This window comes from Peromyscus leucopus, chromosome 10, assembly GCF_004664715.2.
Source record: "Peromyscus leucopus breed LL Stock chromosome 10, UCI_PerLeu_2.1, whole genome shotgun sequence".
Taxonomy (NCBI): domain Eukaryota; kingdom Metazoa; phylum Chordata; class Mammalia; order Rodentia; family Cricetidae; genus Peromyscus; species Peromyscus leucopus.
The window spans coordinates 48,090,646-48,113,380 of NC_051071.1; the positions used below are offsets into that span (position 1 = coordinate 48,090,646).

The window sequence follows — 22,735 nt, forward strand, 5'->3', positions numbered from 1 at the left end:
TCATCCAGTAGCTCAAGCTTATTACTAACTAACTCTTACACATAAATCAACCCATAATTCTTATCTATGTTTAGCCACATGGCTTGGTACCTTATCTCCATACAGCTTTCTTATCTTGCTTCTTCTGCATCTGGCTGGTATCTCTCTTACTATGCCCTTTAGTCACCCTGCCTGTACTTCCTGTCTGGCTAATGGCCAATCAGAGTTTTATTAAACCAATTTGAGTGACAAATCTTTACAGTGTATGAGAGGATTATTCCACAGCATTTCCCTTTTTGTCTAATTAAAAAAGAAGATTTTAACTTTACATAGTAAGATTATATACAACAAAAATAGTTATTACATAAGAAATACAGTAACATCTGATCCACTGGCATTTAACAAAATTAGAGAAAAAAATACTTATTATCTAGCTTATCTTGTTGAGTCTGAAGTTTTGTATCTAAGGTACTTTCTAATTGACTAAGGAAAATTATAAATTATAGCTATGTAGTCTTTTTTAATTGCTATGAAAAGGAGTTTCTTCCACAATGACAGAAAAAGACTGGGCAGAATTTGACATGGGGGCCTACAAGAGGCCCTTCAGGAAGTTTCCCTAAGGCAAAGGCAAAGGCAAAGGATTACCTTGTCTATCTCTTATTGATCTACATTCATTAGTCTAATGTCTGCCTTTGCCACACCTTCCGCATAATCCAGAAGGGAGGAGCATTCTGTTGGCATTATTCCTTGAAAAAGCATTGTTTCTAGGAATGTCCTGTTTACAGTCCCTTTTATAAGTGACCTTGTTTACAGCAATTGAAACATTTGACACTACAATTTTTCTTCAAACCTCTGGAAATCACCTCTCCTATCCAAACATCAACATGATCATGAAATTCAATATGTATTGTATGTTGGATCCATTCCTACAAGAAGATGATCTTGCCTTTAAAGGCCTAATTACATTTTTTGCATTGTGCAGTAGCATTTTTCAAAAGGCAGAGATTCAATTATTATCTGTCTAGTTTCTGAATTTGGTATCATTCTATTTACTGCTAAAGTCAGTCTTGGTAAGAAATCAGTGAAGTTTTCTTTTGGGCCGTGTATAACTTTAGTAAATTATTCAATTTTTTTTCCTACTTCTTCAATTCTGTCCTAAGCATTCAAGGCTGCCACGTAGCATAAAGCTATTGTATGGTCATCATATAAAGACTGTCTTTGTATATCAGCATACTCGTGTTTGCCAAGAAGTTGATCTTGGGAGATTTCCATACCTCTAGCCCTACTTTGCTATTCAATGGTCTCAGCCTTATCCTTCCACCAGGTCCTTCATTACAATTGTGGATTAGTCTCTTTGGACTGCTGTAACCAAATTTCTCCAGTCTTGAGGCATCATTCTATGACAAGTTGACCATGAGTTTAACATCTGCTTCATGAAAGATGAGAGGATGCTATATGAGACTATTGCTTCTTTGAATCTCCTCAAATCTAACATTTGCACAGGAGTCCATACAACTCATACACAGCCTTGGGGACATCTATTTATAATTTGGTAGTTCCTGTAAGGTTACTGGATAAATTAAGGTTGGCTATTTGAAAGCCTTAAGCTGTTTCTTTGTAATCTTACAATGCAATGTTAAGACTGGTCCACTCTTTAATTCTTCCGTATGGTTTGACTATCTCTATGATCAATTTTAATAAGTTTTTCTAAAACTTTTATCTTGGCACTCATATTAACCAATGTTTTAATAATAAAACAGAAATGATCAAACAAATAATATTTATAATTGACATTACATAAATCCCATCAACATTAATTATCTTCTCATTTAATTGTTCAGTTTTTAAACCATCAATCCTATTATCAAACAGAGACCAAACACCCTCCATTGTAAAATGTTATCATTTCTTAATCAGGGACAAAACTCTCTTTTAACTAATTTCTTCCTTAAAGAAATCTCCATTGACTCACCAAATCTGTTGACAATGGCGATTCAGATGGTGGTATGGCAGCAACATGAGGAAGGGGCCCAGAAAAAGCCAAAAACCCACCAGGAGAGAAAAGAGGTAAAAGATCCAGCCATCTGCAAGCAGGAAGTGTGAGAAAGTGGCTAACTCCTGCAGTTTTGGGACCCCAAAAACCTACAGAATTTGCTTCAGAGAGGCTGCAACAAAAACTTAGCCAGAGGGGTAGGGACTCCCAGCCCAGGGAGGGTAGGGACTCCCAGCCCAGGCAGGGTGGAGATTCTGGACACCTGAAGCTCTGGCCTAGCCTGTGGCTTTTTTTGTGAATTCATACCCCAAATGTTGGACACCAGATGTAACACAAATTTCTAAAAGATCTTATTCATAAAAAACCCAGATACAGATATTGGAGTAAATGCTGAAAAATCAGAGAGACAAAAGAGCAAGCCACTGCCATGTCTTACTTCTAAGACTCTTCAGCCTGAAAATAACCTCTAGTTCATGTCTCCTCATGCCTTATACACCTTTGTCCACCCAACCATTACTTCCTGAGATTAAAGGTTTATGTGTTTTCCAAGCAAAGGCATGAGATCTAAAGTTCTGGGATTAAAGGCACATGATTCCCAAAAGCTGGGATTAAAGGTGTGTGCCACCACAGCCTGGCCACTATGTTTATGGCTTGTTCTGTTCTCTGATCTTCAGGCAAATTTTATTACGATATACAATATATCACCATACACTTTATTATTTTAAATTTATATATTTATTTTTATGAGTGTCTACACCTTCTCTTTACTCTCTGAAGCATATGTATGTTTTTAAACAGCTTATAAACCATTTAGAGGTTTGTTGTTTTTTTTTTTTTCAACTGAATCTGTTTTTACTGAATATCCTTTTCTTTTCTTTTTCTAACCAGATGAGTCTTTAATCTGGTTTCACCCCATTCCTTGGCTGTCTGAGGGTCTAGCTTCATAGTGGGAGCACTGGAAGGAACCAAGTTTAAAGCCCAAATTCCTATGAGTTTTTGGATCCAGGCTGTCTTTACATAGAGCACTTCTCACTGCTCATAAACCCCATTTAAGTGTTCAGTGGTAGGACCTCCCAAAGAAGCATCTGTGCTGCCAGCATGAACCAAGAAACTGCCCCTAAAGGAGCTCTGCCTCTGCTTACTGCCAGCAAACAGAACTCACCCAAGAAAATACCACTATCAAGAAACCATGTTTGACTCTGTTCTTTTGTATATTTAGAAAGCTATTTTTAAGCCCTCAGATTTTATGTGCATGTATGTCAGATAGTTGGTGCCATATATAAATGAAGTTTCTGTCCAGCCAGCAACTCCCCAAAACTCAGAAGCCACTTCCAAATTACCACACAGATGTAGCTGAATTTTTCTCTAGTCCTGCCTGGCCCATAGTCAGGACAAATCTCTCTCACCCGAAAGTCCCGCAGCTACTCAGACCCAACTGAGTAAACACACAGAGACTTATATTGCTTACAAACTATATGGCCATGGCAGGCTTCTTGTTTTCTAGTTCTTATATCTTAAATTAACCCATTTCTATTAATCTAAACTTTGCCACGTGGCTCGTGCCTTACCAATATCTTACACGTTGGTACTCATGGCAGTGGCTGGCAGTGTCTCCTGATTCAGCCTTCCTGTTTCCAGAATTCCATTCTCTGCTTATCCCACATCTACTTCCTGCCTGGCTACTGGCCAATCAGCATTTTATTTATTAATCAATCAGAGCAACACATTCACAGCATAGAGAGAACATCCCACAGCAGATAGCTGTCACTTCATAAAATTGCTGTGCTTAGAAGGAGAATTGTAGATAAAAATAGTCCTGACCAACCTAGGAACAAAGTTAGATAATGGGCTACAGTGATTCCCATGCAATTTCAAGTCTCACAGGAGTATTAAAATAAACATAATGCTTGTTGCATGTCAAACAATTACAGTGATGAGTGGTTAATGTCAAATTTTATTATATGTATTACTTTATTTTAATATTTTCTTAAATAGATAATTATTTTTATCTATCAATTTATATTAGAAAATTATTAATAGAAAGATATTCTATTCTAATAGAATTAATTTATGAACACTGAAATTTTAATTTCATTTAAAATTTGTAATACAATATACTTTGATGTTTTTCTTCTCCTCCAAAATCTAATTTGCAAATTCAGCTTCAAATTATTGCTCTACATCTGTAACTCTTCACTTAGTCAAGTTGCCATAATACTTTACCAAAATACTCTCAGAACACATTAAAAAATTGAAATACCTATATTAGCTATTTTTTTATTATTGGTAAGATTTTGACATTAACAAAAAAATGAAGTTAAGAGTATTTGTTCTGTTTTCTTTTATTTTCCTGAAAAACCCAAGTTAAATTTATTCTCTAATTTAGAATAAATTTTAAATATAGGGTAAGTTGTAGCACTCAAAACAAAGCCTTGCTTCATATTTTTTCTATATTATCATTTAAATTTTATCATTTGAATGGACAGATTCTATTATTCCTCCTTTGCCTTGCATGTTCTTACCAATAGCCCATTTCACAATCTATTTTCACAGCCATATGGTGATGTTTCCATCCTTTATCGAGATTCGAGATTGAGAAGTCTCAAGAGACTGTGCCTTGCCAAGGAAAGAGAAAGATTAGTCATATTAATATGAAGGTTGAACTAGAAAGGCTGATTCAGCAAATACAGAAGCTATAATTTCACCTCCTACCACTGAGCAGCAAGGAAACCAAGTATAATGCAGACATGATGGCTTCCAGATATGTTTTTCTCTTCCATTGTGCTGAAGTCTACCCCTCCAAAGGACTTGTGATGCAAACCTCTGTGTTCTGCTAAGTTATGCTAAAATGTGTCAGATAAAAATGTAATAGCAGATGCTTCATGCAACAAAATGTCTTAAAACTATGAAATTACTGCTTTCCTTTTTTATTAGAAAGAAAATTGAGTGTCACTCAGTAAATTGCCTCGTCCCTGTTCATTGGGTTCTACTGTCCCTGTTCATTAAATGCTTTATGGTACTATGTAGTTTCAGGATTGTCTTATGAATGTTGGAAAATAGAAGATATAAGCTTTATGTTACACATTATAATTTCTCCATTTTTTTCAACATTTAAAATAGTTTTCAGAATAGAATGATTATGAATTATTACATACTTGTATAGGTGTTTCTGGTATAACACATACTATATTTTCCTATAATCTTTATTTTTTTCTTAAATTCTCTGTTATCTCTAGGCATTCAATCAGCTACCTGAGATTAACATTATGATTAAATGATATGTTCAAAATACTATTTTTAACCACTAGCATTTCAATAATGTATTAGATGTAGGCAAGTATTAAAATAGTAAGAACAAATGTATTATAAATATGAATAAAGTTTATGAATATATCCCTAGTTATACATTTACATATTAATTTAAATAAACAGATGAATGTTCTTTAACATTAATTTCTCCTCTTTAAAAAGTTTTTCTTACCTACTTAAATTCTTAATCCATGGCAGAGAAAGATTTATCATCCTACTACTCTTAATGCTATCTGTAATCTCATGTTAGGGGGATGCTTCATCATATCCATTTTGGTTTCTTAGCCTTTTCATATCAAGAAACTCTTTCCCTATAATAGCCATTTAAAGTTTTCTATAACTGTAATAATAATGATGGTGATAATGATATTTCATGATTAAGATTTCTTTTTAATCTGCAATTAACTACTACTAAAGAACCAAGAGTTAAACATTTTTCAACATACAACCAAGTATTTGGTAGTTGCTGGAATTAAAATAATATAAGTGAAATATGATTTTTGCATTTTAAAGAAATTATATCTATTGATATTACCACCAGGAAAACATAAAAATCGCAAATGGATTTATGAAGTCTTATGTCTTAGCCTACTGTAGAAGAGATGTACTAACGAACTCACCAAATACATTTGTCTTTTCCTTTCACAAATAGTAAATCTACATTCATCAGTGTCCCTTATCCTTAAATGCAACTGCATTTTGCATGAGCATGAGCATGTGACTGGGAATAGGCATAGAAAGTGAGAGTAAATGTGATTCTTTATAGCTAACAAGACCCAGTTTTATCTCCCTTCCATAGTTTTCACTTTCTTCTCTTTCCACTGAAAATCACCAGGCCTAAGGGCACTGGATTCTCAGTGAGAATTTAGCTAACTGGAGATCATGTACTACTGCCCTGAAGACCTCAATATGCTAACCAGAAGTGTTCTCTGGCTGTTTATGTGAGAGCAAAATACAGTTCTGCAAAAACAGTGATAGAAATGCCTGACCTTAGATCTCACTCAATTAAAATTACTTCAACTTGCACCAAAAAAGATGTGATGAACCTTGCAACCATAATTCTGGACAAAGAAAGATGACTCAGTAGAAGAGAGTGCTTAATGTCCTTGAAGAGGATGTGTATTTAGTACCTAGCACACACATTTCAGTTCATCTTTGCCTATAACTCTCTCCAGCCCTCTGCAAGCTCCAATATACACATAGTATATATAAACTATAACAGACAAACACACTTAAATAACTATAACAACAAAGATATTTAAATATTAAGTAAATATAATATCTTTAAACATTAATTTTTACATCATATGGCATGGGATTTATGAATGTATTGAAAGGAGTAAATGCTCATGTAGTATCTATATAATTTGTGATATAGATAAACAGATAGACAGATACATACATACAGCACACATTCATAGATACATAGATTACATGATAGATAGATAGATAGATAGATAGATAGATAGATAGATAGATAGATAGACAATAGATAAAAACAGACTGAAGTGATGGAAATCCATCACGTGACATGTCACAACTTTGATTAAAATTGTTAGCCATAGTATGCTGAATGATAGTACTTGTCACTTTTTGCTCTAAGAAAAGTAGTTGAAGTTATAATGTGTATTAGTATCACTTTATTATTTAGATTTAATTTGCAAGAAACCCATGGAACTAGTCAGGACTGGAGAAGTTATACATAAAAAGGAAGAGAATATTCATTATTTTCAAGATATACATAAATGAAAAGATAAGGATTGTATATCACACTATATTTTAAACTCCCATGCTGAGTATAACAAAAAAATTGAACTTAGAATAAACTCCATTCCGGCAAAATGTATCTGTAATAGAGGAGAAGAGAAATTAAACAGATACTTGATGTTTAAGAAACTGTTTCATAGGAGATGAGTGTAGCTGAAGTTTTCCTGGTCCCACAGTCACTCAGACACAAATAAACACACAGAGGCTTATATTAATTAAAACTGGTAGGCCATTAGCTCAGGCTTACTACTAACTAGCTATTACACTTAAACTTAGCACATTTTTGTTAATCTGTATGTTGTCATATGTTCTGTGGCTTTACTTGTGTGCTATTACATGCTGCTCCCTGGACAGTGGGTGGCCATCTTCTGACTCAGCCTTCCCCTTCCCAGAATTCTCATTGTTTCTTATCCCACCTATACATCCTGCCTGTCTTCTGGCCAATCAGCATTTTATTTATCAACTAATCAAAGCAACACATATTCACAGCATTCAGAACACCCCAGAGCAGATGAGAGAGATTTTAGTTGGACAATATTTAAAATCCCAACTAATGCCTGGAAGTTAACAACGTATTTTAATTGTAATAATAATGAATTACCTTTTATAAATATTTTAAATCTGTAGCTCTTATAACAACAAATATTCATTAGTAAACTTGTCTTGCCTCCCACACTGTTATTGCCCTGACACCTCAAATACGCATATTTATATTTGTGTATGCATTTGGGTATTTGGTGCTTGCTAATATAATTCTGTATTTGCACTTAGTTACCTGATAAAAGATACTGACCAAAATATGGATTTCTTGAAATACATATTTCCCATAGCATATCTTAATATTTACCAAAAACCCAGAGTTTGGGTATTGCATGTATTGTAAGGGATTGATTCATATTGATCCTACACCAAAACTCTTCTCACTAGCTCAGGATAGCACTACATTTTCCTTTCTTTCTTTCTTTCTTTCTTTCTTTCTTTCTTTCTTTCTTTCTTTCTTTCTTTCTTTCTTTCTTTCTTTCTTTCTTTCTTTCTTTCTTTCTTTCCTTCCTTCCTTCCTTCCTTCCTTCCTTCCTCCCTCCCTCCCTCCCTTCCTTCTTTCTTTCTTCCTTTATTTCTTCATGCCTTCCTTCCTCCTTCCCTCCCTCCCTCATTCTTTTCTTCCTTCCTTCCTTGCTTTCTTTTCCCCTTTGGCTTTTGGAGACACAGACAGGGGTTCTCTGTACAGCGCTGGCTGGCCTTGAACTCAATGTATAGGCTAGGCTGGTCTCAAACTTAGACATCTGTCTGCTTCTGGGTTTAAAGGCATGTGCCACCACTTCTTGAAATCACTTTATTTTCTAATGAACTAAAATATTCACAGTGAAGAGAGAGTACCTATTCTTACACCCTTTTTCTCTGTTTTTCTGCTACCTACCAAAGCTGTGATGGAGAATTACATGGGCAGCATATGCTAACAACTGTGTAAAAATCTGAAGTCAAATTGATGGGAGCTAAAATATATAAAAAATTTTAAAATTTTAAATGCAATTTCAAACAGGAAGTAGAAGCCAAAAGACAAGAAAAAATGTGAGAAAGACACCATGGTATGCTGCTGCTTTGAGCTCTACTAGATTTCAGAATCTTAAAATGCTAAGATATCATTAATACCATTTTTGTAGATAAAATTTTATAAAGAACAGAAATTAAGTTTAGCTTCCAAGTATATAGAATACATTTCATCTAAATTGTACCTCTGTAATCAAAATGTGATCTTGAGTATTTTGCCGCCATTGTTACATTGCTTGATATTCATGCAAACATTATGATCTCCTTGCACCATTATCAGTCAGCATTTAAGCACTCCACACCCACAAAAACCATCATTATTGCTTCTATTTGCTAATGTTTACATATCTATTGTATGCTCAGTACTCTTCCAAGCTTTTTAGAGCATTTTGTTTTAACCTTTAATATTATTTCTTTGTCAACATGTCTTTCTTTACATAAGTGCATGTATTGGGAAAACTACAAACAGTCAAGAATTGAAACATTTTTCTCACCAACTGATAATTTCAAAAACTCAGATATTACTTAAATAATAAACATTGGATAAGTTAATAGAAATAACATTCAACAACACAGAACTAGCAATATCACTAACCAGAAAACAACCCCACTTGAAAGTTTCTGGTTTACAAAGTCGTTGTAAACGATACTGAAATCATCTTTTTTGTTTAGAAAAAGATATTTGCAGATTTACAAATTGTATATTGCTGATGACTCGAGTCATTTTGTCATAGAGGTTGCTAACAGACATGTCTTATTTAATATGGAAAGTACAATTGAAATTTCTTCAACATGACCATATGTCCTGGCATCAACAGTAAATGATACTCAGGTCCTTATCTAGTATTTTCCATGAAAAACGTAGTTTTACTGCTTACTAAACTTTTATTATACTGACGGTAGATTATATTGCAGTGCCTTGCTCCATAAATGAAAATGACATATAAAAAATATAAGTATGAGCACTATCAATAAAGGATTTACAAGCAATGCCAAATAATAGCACATCATTTAGATAATGGTCATTTAGAACTGGGGACTGTTCATTCTGTTCGTTCCAGGAAATGGAGTTAGTAGGAGGAGTTCAATTAAACATTGGTTCTGAGAAACGTTGAGTCAATAAATTCTGCTCTCCGCTGGCAGCATTGCAAGGCCCTGGTGTTTGTGCCTGTCCTTAGGAATGTTTTCTTTCTATTTTGAAACCTGTGTGTGATTTCTTTCTATCACATATATACAAGTAAATCTACTCTATGTGAAGAAAGTGCAGGTATTTTTTTAAATGAGAAAAGTTTTCTAAACATCTGTTTGAAACCCATAAGCAGAGGCGACTTTCAGCCCTAATCAAAGAAGCATCTCACTGAAGTGAATTTTGGTAGATGCCAAGATCCATGGCAGCACAAGATGAAGAAGAATAAAAGGACAGTTGTGTGCTCAGCCCTAAACAAGACACTTGTATTACCCTTTCGTTGAAGCCATAGGAAGTGTTGCAGAATACAGGGGAGATAGAGAGTAGAACTGTGAAATGGCTTCTTCTAAGCACAATAGGATAGCAACCATGAGCTCACAGGAACTGTGCTGGCCACCAGATTTTGGACCACAGTCAGCTATTGACGTTGGGAAAGGGATTATTCATCCTGTATTACTGTATACCTATTGGGAATTAACAAATTCTGGAACTGAGGGGGTAACTAGAGTTTGCATTTTTCCAAAATCAAAGTCACACAGATGACCTTAGTTAAAATCTGTGGTACAGAAAACAATATAAAAAGTCAGAAATATTGGCAATAAATTTGTACAGAAGCAGAGGACTAGAAGTGGTAAGAAGGAAATAAGATAGTCCTGGAAAGAGTTACCAGATATATATATATATATATATATATATATATATATATATATATATATTATATATATATATTCCTTACCAGTTTAATTTAATTTAATTAAACTGGTAAGGAAAAAAATTACCAACAATTAATTACATTTTTATCTTTGATGAAGTTCATTATTCTGGGGTTCAAAGCTTCAATCTATTCATTGGATTAGTCAACATTTCTATGACTATGTTATTCAGGGTAACACTCCCCCAAATATTTTTAAGAGTCTCCTGTTGATTCTCAAATAAGAACTGAAGTTATGAAAATGACTATGTCATGAATCTTACATCAATTTTCTCTTATGTGGACTTCATGAAAATCCTATATTCTGTTTCATACAATGTACTTACTAACAGGGCAATCACTGACACCTTGGGCCTTATGCATCCGAAGCAAGTCCACTGACAATTGCTTTGATTAACTAAATTTCGATCAAGTCCTTAAATCTTTTCTTCATTCCATACATGCACAACCTGTGAACTGCAGTAAGATAAAAGAAAAGGAGATTCTAATTCTCTTCAAGTAAGTATCCTCCACTATGGATATTGGATTAATCTATTGATCCAATTGGGTTCTCCATGAACTTCTAGGTAATATTACAGTAGACTGTTTTCAGCAAGAAACATGTGAGGTGGGTTTTGGCATAATCTCTCTAATTTTTGATATTCCTTATTAGTAATTTTCCATCATTGACAACTCCTCCCCAAGTACTGCTTTTTGACTGAATTTTCAGTTCAAATGCTGTATTCATTTAGGTTCAAAATCTTAGCCATATTGTACAATTACAATGCAGTAAAATATAATTTTTAAATTTGTGAATTTTGATTTTTTTTGAAATTTCATTTCAATTTTATTCAATAATGGTTGTTCATAGGTAACTGAGACTGTATATACAATTAATCTGCAAGCTAAAGTGAGTGATGATTGATAAACCAGATGTATAAGTGTTGTGTTAGCCATGATACAAGGAGAAGCAGAATATACCCATGGAAAAACGTAAATACAGACATAATGTAATTTCACAGAATTATTTTGTTTTACTTTTATTGTTTTTACAATTACTAATTCACTGATAAGAATGTAATTTTTTAATTACTATAAAGAAGTATGGGTTTCTAATTGCATTTCTATTGTATTATCTGTTACACTTTAAGGAAATCACTTGAGACAGTCTCTTTGTGAAGTTCTCTCAATCAATAAACAACAGCACTTTCTTTTATCTTACATATATTTATATGTACTAAATGCTTTAATTTGTATAGAAATATTACTCATTGTTTTATATCAATTATTAATTTGCTATTTTTTCTTTACTGGAAAATGAAAAAGCATATTTAAGACTTCTAAAAATTTATCATGAACCAGTATTTACTCATCAACCTGTAACTTTTGCATCCATAAACTCAACCTTGGATTGCAAATACTTGCAAAAATCCTTTGTTTTCTTCTGAACATGAACAAAAATTTCTATAAATGCTAGAGTACAACAATTATTGGTACAGCATTTATTATTTATCATTATAATCATTTAGTATATATGACATAATGGACAGAATTTGAAAGACAATTTTATGTGCCATCCTATAAAATATCTGAGCATCTGAGGTCATTGGTTCCCCACTGAAGAGCTGTGATGGCAGTGAAACAGTTTTCACTCGACAAAAGCAGCTTAGTCAGACCAACTGTTTCCTCTTCAATGGGAAAGAAAACAGTGCTGAAGTATGTTGAACATTGATCCATATGTATAATATTAGCTAATATTAACTGTAATAAATTTAAACTCTTTTAAACTGGTTTTAAACTCTTCAAACATAAATTTACATAAAGTTGAGAGGATCAGTAATAACAATCAATTATTTTTTTATAAATTGAATTAATATCCAAGTTATCAAATACCCTTTATATGTTATTATTGGATTTTCAGATTTAGTGTTTTCAAAAAATAAACAAATTTTATTTCCTATGAGTAATTTCTTTACTTAAAAAGCTTAAATTATTTGTACTATTAATAATTTTAAGAAGAAAGTTACTTTGGTAGATTTTAAAAGATTGTAATCATATAGTGGCTATCAGCCTGAAATAGCATAACATCTGCTACTGAATTAACATTTTAAAAGAATTAAATTACTTATGGTCTGTATTTTTCCAAAATAAATTATTATTACATGGATAAATATATGTAAATGGAAAATTAATTTCAACTTAAAATTTATTCTGGTAGAAAGTACAGAAGTAAAATATGATAGCCTACTTGCCAATTCAAAGCAATCAAAATATTGGTTCACTGATTATGAATGAACTCTCCAGGGAAGAGAGTCCATTTCTGACAGTAGTGTTTATAGGACACATATTATTTCTTGATACATGAAATGTAGAAAACACATTTGATTTTCTACTTGATGTATTCTAAAAAAAAGAAGGCTGTCATTTATTCACTGGGGTAAATTAGGGGCATGGTGAGTAAGTAATTCTACTGGTCATGTCATTTAATCTTTTATTATTTATGGAAACAATAGTATAGACTTATACAGATTACATAATCAAATAATATTTGATATTTCTTCATTCCATGTTTATAGAGGATTTAAAAAGATGAAGAAATAGTCCATCAGTGTTCTAATTTGTCCTCCACACTCTAACCATCTAACATTTAAAAACCTGTATGGCTACTGCTGGTCAACTGTCAAGGAAAACAATGCTGCTCCATGCTGCTGTCTTCTTTCCACAGTTTATGAACGGTACATAACTGCAGTCTCTCTGAAGAAGGCTAATAAAGTTATAAATGACCACGGGATCATACTCGACAGTTTATAAAGTATTTCCACGGTTATTTCGAGTGGACTCTGACTTTTCTGGCTGGATTTCATCATGTACTGACTCAGAATGCAAGTTGCCAGGGCAGAGGGCAAATAGTTCACACAATTTTCCTCAGACTACATTGAATGCAACTGGGAAAAAATGAGTTGAGGATATAAAATATTTTGAGTCATCTAAGACTCAAAATCTATTTGTTAAAGGCTAGGTAACTATATACATTGAACCCAAAATTATTTTTACTTTTGTGAGCTGTAAGTGTTAAGCAAAACTAAGTGTATTTTACCTTGAGACCACAGAGAAACTTCAAGTACATCCTATATGTGAAATTATAATTTTCTTTGGTATGGGTATCTTTATGCATCCTAGTCATAAACCTACAGAGGTATTATTAGCCTCTTATTCATTGTGAAGATAAACTAATTTTCTAGCTTTCACAGTTCATCAGTTATTTATAAACAAAAGAATTATTTTTTATTCTGTGTTATTTATGCATGGTATTAAACATCAAACTTTTACTCATTACCCCATTTTCCCAACTATCACTTGAATATCAAATTATGCACACAGTTAGTAAACTCCACTATGTTACCTTTATCTCTATATAGACACATATCCTAACATTAAAATTGTTGATGATCTTTGGTATACCAATCATTTATTTAATCAGTAATTTCATATGCATTAAAACTATTATAATTTGTAAATAGTATATAAAATTCTAACATTAAAACTATATGTAGCCAGCCTGGGCTACCAAGTGAGTTCCAGGAAAAGGCGCAAAGCTACACAGAGAAACCCTGTCTCGAAAAACCAAAAAAAAAAAAAAAAAAAACTATATGTAGTAAATATTATGGTTAAACTAATGTGGTTCAATTTGTACTAATGAATATTGGGTTTAGAGATACAAGAAAATAAATATAAAAATCAGTTTTAATCAATTTATGATTAAGTAACAGATACACATAACTTCAGGTGATTATGACCACAACACTTAAATTCACTCATGCCACTTAGCAGGGTTAGAAATCTGTAGCATTCCACAATGTATTTCCTAACTAAGATCTCACTAAATGAGCAGTTTGCACATGGAACAAACCAGTTACAATTCATAAGGTTAAAATAAGCCAAAGATGAAATAGAATTGTGTCTCTTTTTTTAATTTCAAATATTTTATTGAAATGACATACCAACCACAGTCCTCCCTCCCCTTCTCCTGCTTCCCCCCCCCCATCCAAACCCCCATCCATTTCCCAGAGAGGTTGAGGCCTCCCATGGAGAATCAGAAAGTCTGGCATATCAAGTTGGGATAGTACCAAGGCCCTCTCCCTTGCATCAAGGCTGAGTAAGAAAGTTTTTAAATCTACTTTCACATCTATATTATGTCCTACAAGATCAGATAAAATGGCAACCATCTCATTGAGCCAGTGAAATGGAAGATATATATGAATGAAATGGGAAAGTGATCAAGAGAACAAAAGTAGTTCTGCATGGGGTATTCTTACTAAGTTAGTCAGCCAGTGTACTTTGTGTAGAAAGCATATCTAGAAATTGAAATATAGCCAACTGAATATCTTTGTGAGATTCTATTTAGTGTAGCAAGAAACATCATTCATAGTTATGCCTGTGACTTAATCCTGAAATTTCACCCAAAATTGAAATTCTACATTAAGCTTAAAATGGATCATTACATATAACAGAATTGTTTCTGGGTTTACTTGTATATAGCAATCCTGTTTTAAATATATCTAGGACTTTTCTGTATAATTTAGCCCACGTTTCCTTTATCTGAGCAGAAAACATGTGAATTTTCAAATTTCAGCTTCCATTACTCCTTCTCACATTCTTGAATTCCCTAAATATTTTTAAAGTAATTGATTGTGTGGTTTGGTTTTCTTTGTCATATTAAAGAGAAGCATTGTCTATTGGAGAGGAATAGGGAAACTTCCAATGAGATGACATTCAAATTCTTATCTGTATGTCTGTATGAGTTCTGGAAACTCTGTGACATTATGAAATATCTCAAGATTGAAGTCTCACAGATGAAAATTTTTAATATTATATACAGATATAATATAGTATATGTAATATATCAATGATATATTATATAAAATAATTTATACATATGCATATTGAAGATGGACAGAGAGAGAGAGAGAGAGAGAGAGAGAGAGAGAGAGAGAGAGAGAGAGAGAGACTAATTGGGATTATCTACACTGGAAAGAAAATGTTCCCTCATTAAGCCACAAACTACCAAACAAAATGCCCAGTGTCAGGCAAAGGATATCTCCTTTAAAGTTGTTTATCAAGGACATTCAAGTGTATTTGATGATACAAAATAATATGGACTGTTGTTATAGTCCTTGGTTGCTGCAGTGTTTTGAATAAAAATGGCCACCATAGGCCCATAGGTAATGACACCATGAGGATGTGTGACCTGGTTGGAGTAGGTGTGGCATTGTTGGAGGAAGCATGTCATTGTTGGCAGGCTTTGGTATCTCAGATGCTCAAGCCACACCTAGTGTAGCAATCTCTTCCTTCTGCCTGCAGATCCATATGTAGAACTCTCAGTTCCTCTATAGCACCATGTGTGCTTTCAAGTCGCCAGGGTTACTGCCATGACAAGAATGGACTAAACCTCTGAAACCATAAGCCAACCCTGATTAAATGTTTTCATTTATAAGTGTTGCCATGGTCATGGTGTCTCTTCACAGCAATAGAAATTATAACTCTTGACAGTTACCTTTCAGAACTTGAAAGTAAATGTGCTGGCTAGTCCTGTGTCAACTTGACACAAGCTAGAGTTATCTAAAAGGAGGAAACCTCAAATGAGAGAAATGCCTCCACCTGTAAAGTATTTTCTTAATGGTTGATTGGAGAAGGCTTAGCCAATGTGGGTGGTGCCACCCTTAGGCTGGTGGTTCTGGGTTCTATAAGAAAGCAGGCTGAACAAGTCAGGGGAAGCAAGCCTGTAAGCAACATCCTCTCTATGCCCTCTGCATCAGCTCCTGCCTCCAGGCTCCTGAACTGTTTATATTCGTGTCCTGACTTCCACCAATGATAACCAGTGCTGTGGAAGTATAAGCTAAATGGACAAACCTTTCCTACCTGACTTGCTTTTGGTCATGGTATTTTTGTCACAACAATAGATATCCTTACTAAGACATTAAGACTGTACTGCTGAAGAAGATACAATACACTTGAGCACAGGACTTGGAGAAATCAAATTGTTACTATTTTGGGGGATTCCTCCAAATGTCTAACTCACAAAGTGTTGGAAGTTTCTGTGAAGGATCCTGAGTGAAAAAAAGTTATTAATAGTCCTGTGCTTTTGTTAATTTTGCAAATTACAATAATGACTAGGCTAACAAACCATACCCAATGATGCAATCGGGGCACTTCTATATTGGGAATAATGAGTCATGAATATGTGTCTGATTGGACTTCATGTCTAGTAAATAAGAAGAAATTCAGGTCTGGTAAAATAAACATAGCTAAACCTATTTATGGCTAAATAAGTTTGTAGACTCTAGAGGAGAACCTAATCTATGATTTTTCTAAGTTGATATAATACTCAACTCCTTACTAAGTACTTGTGCTTATATTAGTGGACTTTTGTAACTCTCATTCCTCATCAATCTCTTTGTAGCAGACAGAAGCTATCAATTACAGAGAACCAGAATTGATCAGAATGAGGAGTACCCATCACCAACAAGACATCTATTATATAAGCCTTTACACTCACAGTTCAGGAAATATCATAAAAGAAGGGACAGAAAGATTATAAGATACAAAGGAGTGAAAAGATGGCTACAAACTACTGTCTTCTGGATACTGTGGGAATGTTGTACCATTAATTCTCATTAAGTATTGTTGCCTACAAAAGACCACTCAATTTTTCAATATGGATCAGGGAAGAGTTTACAAGATTCCACTTTTAGTTGAGAAACTATGGAGCTACAAGCAGTCAATAGATACTGAGTGTTTAACTAGACCTCTGATAGGCTGCTCATGTCCACAAGATCAGCACCCTCCCATCTTTATATTACCAAAACCAATTGGACTCAGTAGTTTACACACACACACACACACACACACACACACACACACACACGCATATATATATATATATATACATAATATAAATATATATATATATATATATACATACATACATCTGTAGAGGGAAAAGACATGACTTTGAAGGAGAAATATAGGTAGATAGAGCAGGAGTTGAAAGAGGAAGGGGTATATATGTTCAAAATGCATTGTAATGTTACGAAGTTCTTTAAAGATTAAAGAAATATTTTGGGTAGGAAGAGTATTCTATTTCTTAACCTTGGAATATCAAAAAGAAAAGTTTGTTTTTAAAACTGTGGGTAGCTTTTGCTTTCTCTCTTTCAAAAAAAATCAACCTACCTAAAGACAAATAAAAAAATCAAAACAAGCAAATTAAGAATAAACCTACAAAAATGGAAAAAAATGAATGACAAAAATACAAAAACAAATTACAACAAAACAGTCGAACACATGCAAAAAAGAACAAAAAGCATAGAGTACACTTTGTGTGGGTCAACTATTATTGGGCATGGTGCTTACTCTTAATATGTTGATATACCCAGTGATAATGCATCTGAGAAAGATGATTTCCATTTTGCAAGCAGATATCAATTGCAAATAGTTTCTTGGGTAGGAGTAGGACCCCAACTGGCTTAAACCTGTGCAGGTGTTGTATGTGTTGTCCTATTCTCTGTGACTTCATATAGACATCAACCCTGTCATGTCTAGCAGACCATGTTTCTCTGGAGTCATCCATACCTCTTGGCTCTCATGTTTCCCTCTCTTTCATAGATGCCTAGTATGTATCTAATAGTAGTAGGCTTTCTGGTAGAGCCCATGACTTGTCTAGTCTCAGAATCTTGGCCACTCTGGCACTGTCAAGTGTGGGATCCATCTCATACAGTGGGCCTACAATCCACTCCCCCCAAAAAATGTAGTTGACTACTCCCATATTTGAGTTACTATTGCACCAGGGTTCGTGCCCCACGTTGGGCGCCAGATGTAGCACAGGAGACACAGGTGATTGAGCGCTAAGGGCATTTAACAGTAATAAACTGTTATATTAAAGTCTGTTTTTGCAAAGTCCAGACCCTTTTGAGTCTGGGGGTTGTGAAAAAAAAAAAAAAGCCCAGCTAGCTCAGTCGGTAGAGCATGAGACTCTTAATCTCAGGGTCGTGGGTTCGTGCCCCACGTTGGGCGCCAATCTATCTTGCAACATACCACTTTTGTACATCTAAGCGTTTGTAACTAGGTAATATTCATGATGATTTTTCTCCTCCAGTATTGTCCAAGGTACCTTCTTGCACCATGACTGCTAATCATACTGTGAAGTTTCTTTTATGTCTGGCACCAGTTATATTTCTCCATATTTGATGATATAAATCAGGGATTATATTGCTTTGATAAAACACTGACTAAAAGACACTTGAGGAGAAAAGGTTTATTTCAGCTTACAAGTGGTGATCATAATCCATCATGAAGAGAATTCAGGGAAGGAATTCAAAACAGGAACCTAGATGCAGCAACCATTTGAAGAAGCCATGGAAGGTTGCTGTTACTGGATGATTCTTTGTGGCTTCTTCAGCTTCTTTCTTATAGCATCCAGGACTAATACCTGAGGATTGGCATGAGCCTCAGTAAAATGATTCCTCCCATATTAATTATAAATCAAGAAAATGTACTACAAATTTGCCAATAGGGCAATCTGGTTGAAGCATTTTTCTCAATTGAAGTTCCCTCTTCTAAAAGGACTCTACCATCTGTCAAATTGACATGAAACTAGACAGTACTTGATATCTTCCACATTCAGGCCTTAGAAATATCCATCAGATGCCAATATTCCCTGAGCTAGGACTTTAAATTTAAAACTCCTCCTCCACCACTGCTGGTTTATTGCTTGGTTTGGTCTTACATAGGTTATGTGGATATTGTCATGGCTACTATGAATTCCTGTGTACTCTGGCCCTGTTATATATGGCAAATGCTATTTTGCTGCTAAAATCTGCTACCTTTTCTTACATTCTTTTTTTATCCTTTCTATAATGACTACTAAGCCTTGTAGTGAGTGGTGTTATATAAATATTTTATTTATAGTTAGGCACTCTAGTTTTTTTTTTTTTTTTTCTTTTGCCTTGTCTTAGGTTTTTATTTCTGGAAAGAGACACCATGAACACAGAAACTCTTACAAGGAAATATTTAATTGGGGTGGCTCGCTTATAGTTTCAGAGGTTCAGTTCATTATCACCATTATGGGGAACACCATGACATGCAAGCAGATGTGTTGCTGGAGAAGTAGCTAAGAGTCCTACATATTGCATGTAACAGGAAGTCAACTGACATACTGGGCCTTGGCAGTGTCCTGAGTATAAGAAACTTCAAAACTCACCCCCACAGTAACAGATTTCCTCGAACAAGGCCATACCAATAACTATTCCAACAAAGCCACACCTCTTTTTTGTTTTTGTTTTTGTTTTTTGTTTGTTTGTTTGTTTGTTTGAGACAAGGTTTCTCTGTGTAGCTTTGGTTTCTGTCCTAGATCTCACTCTATAGACCAGGCTGGCCTTGAACTCACAGAGATCTGCCTCCCAAGTGCTTGGATTAAAGGCATGCATCATTACTTCCCAACTAAGCCACACCTCTTAATAATACCACTCTCTATGAGATTATGGGTGCCAATCCCTTTCAAACTACCACATTCCATTCCCTGGCTCCCATAGGCTTGTTAGAATATCATAATTCTAAATGTATTTAGTGCAACTTCAAAAGTCTCCATAGCCTACCACAGTCTAAACAATGCTTAAAAGTCCAAAGTGCAAAGTCTTTTCAGAGATTCATGTAATCTCTTAACTCTAATCACCTGTAAAATCAAAATTAAAAAAAAACCCAAAAACTTCCAAAATATAATGGCACAAGATATACATTAACATTCCAAAATGCAGGGAAGGAAACATAGTGAGGAAATACAGGACTAAAGAAAGACCAAAAACAACTGGGCAAATTCCAAACTATGCATTTCCATGTCTGATGTCAACACACTCTTTTTTTTTTTTTCTTATTAAGAATTTTTTTTCATTTTACATACCAACCACAGAGCCCCCTCTCATCCCTCCTCCTGCTTCACCTGCCTTTTCCCCTGACCTCCCCACAACTGTCCCTTTCTCAAAAAAAGTAAGGCCTCCCACAGGCAGTCATCAAAGCCTGATACATTCAGCTGATGCATCCCCCCTGCATGAAGGCTGTGCAAGGTGTCTCACCATAGGTAAGGACCTCCAAAATCACAGCTCATGCACCAGGGATAGATCCTAATCCCACTGCCAGGGGCCCCTTGAACAGACCAAGCTATACAACTGTCTCACTTATGCAAAGGGCCTAGTCCAGTCCCATATGCTAATTGTCATTGTAGAGTGCTGTGGGATGGCCTGTATGTCAAATTGCTCTGATTGGCCAATGAATAAAACACTGATTGGCCAGTGGCCAGGCAGGAAGTAGGCAGGACAAGGAGAGGAGAATTCTGGCAAATGGAAGGCTCAGTGAGGGAGACACTGCCAGCTGCTGCCATGACAAGAAGCATGTGAAGACGCCGGTAAACCATGAGCCACGTGGCAAGATAGATTTATGGAAATGGATTAATTTAAGCAAGAAGCCTGCCACGGCCATACAGTTTGTAAGCAATAAAAGTCTCTGTGTTTACTTGGTTGTGTTTGAGCAGCTGTGGGACTGGTGGGTGACAGAGATTTGTCCTGACTGTGGGCAAGGGAGAAAAACTCTAGCTACAAATGGCACCCAACGTGTTGGCAAGAGTTTCCACCTAAAACCTGAGAAAAAAGATTCTAAAATGGAGATAAAGACAGTTCCTAGTTGTCTCTTTCAATGTAGTAGCAGCCTACATGTTTGAGCTACTATGGCGGGTTCCTGTGCACTTGACCTGCAGTTTGGCGGGAATGAGGCCTCTGCAAGTGGCAAATTAAGCTTTGTGGTGGATTTAGCCTTTGCTAGTACAAAAAAAAAAAAAAAAAAAAAAAAAGAGGTTTCTGGGCTACACGCTGCTTTGAAAGAAGCATAGATCCACTATTTCTGAGAGTTGATGACTGCTGGCTGCAAATGTACCACCACGTTGGGAAGCTGAAGTGGGTGGAGCCAGCAGTCACAGTGCCTTTTCAGTCTTAGAATGCTACAGTTCAAAGCAATAGGCTCAAGGTAATATAAAAAATATGCCATGTAAAGATGGCTACCACACAGAGAATCTAGATTATGTTCTCTTTGATATTCGTAACTGAAGAAAAACTTTTGATTGCAAAAGCTGTTGAGTTAGGCCAAAATGAATATTTTAAAGGTACCTTGACTTCAAAATTTGGATATAAGGATATGTTGCCTTGGAAAAGAGGCTCTGCTTCTGTTTCTACAGAAAGCCAGAGGCTATGGATTTGTTCCAGATTAAGATACATCAGGTTTGACCAGCCAAGACTCCCTGAAAGGTCTCCGATGACAACAAGGCCCAGATGATCCAACATCCAGAATCGTTTCAAGGCAAATTGCTCAGAAAATACACCCTCACAGACTACTCCATAATCCTAAAATTTTCTTTGTGTCCCCATAAGAAACATGTCCCCATACAGTGCCCCCCTCCAGCAGGAAGTAGTAAGAGAAGCTACACCCAAATTCCCAAATATACCAAGCTGGCTATGGAGATGTGTAAAAGTTAAAACCTTCCTTTAAAATAAAGCGGGGGGGGGGGGAAGTGCTGTGGGATGGTCTGTATGTCAAATTGCTCTGATTGGTCAATGAATAAAACACTGATTGGCCAGTGGCCAGACAGGAAATAGGCAGGACAAGGAGAGGAGAATTCTGGCAAATGGAAGGCTGAGGGAGACACTGCCAGCTGCTGCCATGACAAGAAGCATGTGAAGACGCCGGTAAACCATGAGCCACGTGGCAAGATAGATTTATGGAAATGGATTAATTTAAGCAAGAAGCCTGCCACAACCATACAGTTTGTAAGCAATAAAAGTCTCTGTGTTTACTTGGTTGTGTCTGAGCAGCTGTGGGACTGGTGGGTGACAGAGATTTGTCCTGACTGTAGGCAAGGCAGGAAAACTTTAGCTACAGTAGAGCCTTTGTCCAGTAACTGATGGAAGCAGATACAGAGATCCAGAGCCAAGTACCAGGCCAAGCTCCAGAAGTCCAGGAGTCCAGTTGAAGGATTCTATGAGCAAGGGACATCAATACTATAATGGGAAAATCTATAGAGACAACCAAACCAAACTAGTGGAAACTCATGAACTTGAGACTAACAGCTGTGGAGTCAAAGCACTCTTAAGATCTCCAGCTGTATTCAGCTTCAAAGTATACAACACACTTCTTTCTCTTGGGCCTATTTCACTCCCTGTTAGCA

The 22,735-nt window shown here is 35.3% G+C and overlaps 1 non-coding gene across 1 annotated transcript; it reads left to right on the plus strand.

Annotated features, from left to right (window-relative positions):
- The first annotated feature begins 18,470 nt into the window (after nt 1-18,470).
- Nucleotides 18,471-18,543, plus strand: Trnak-cuu. Its single transcript has one exon. It is a non-coding gene; the product is annotated as a tRNA-Lys (tRNA).
- The last annotated feature ends 4,192 nt before the right edge of the window (nt 18,544-22,735 follow it).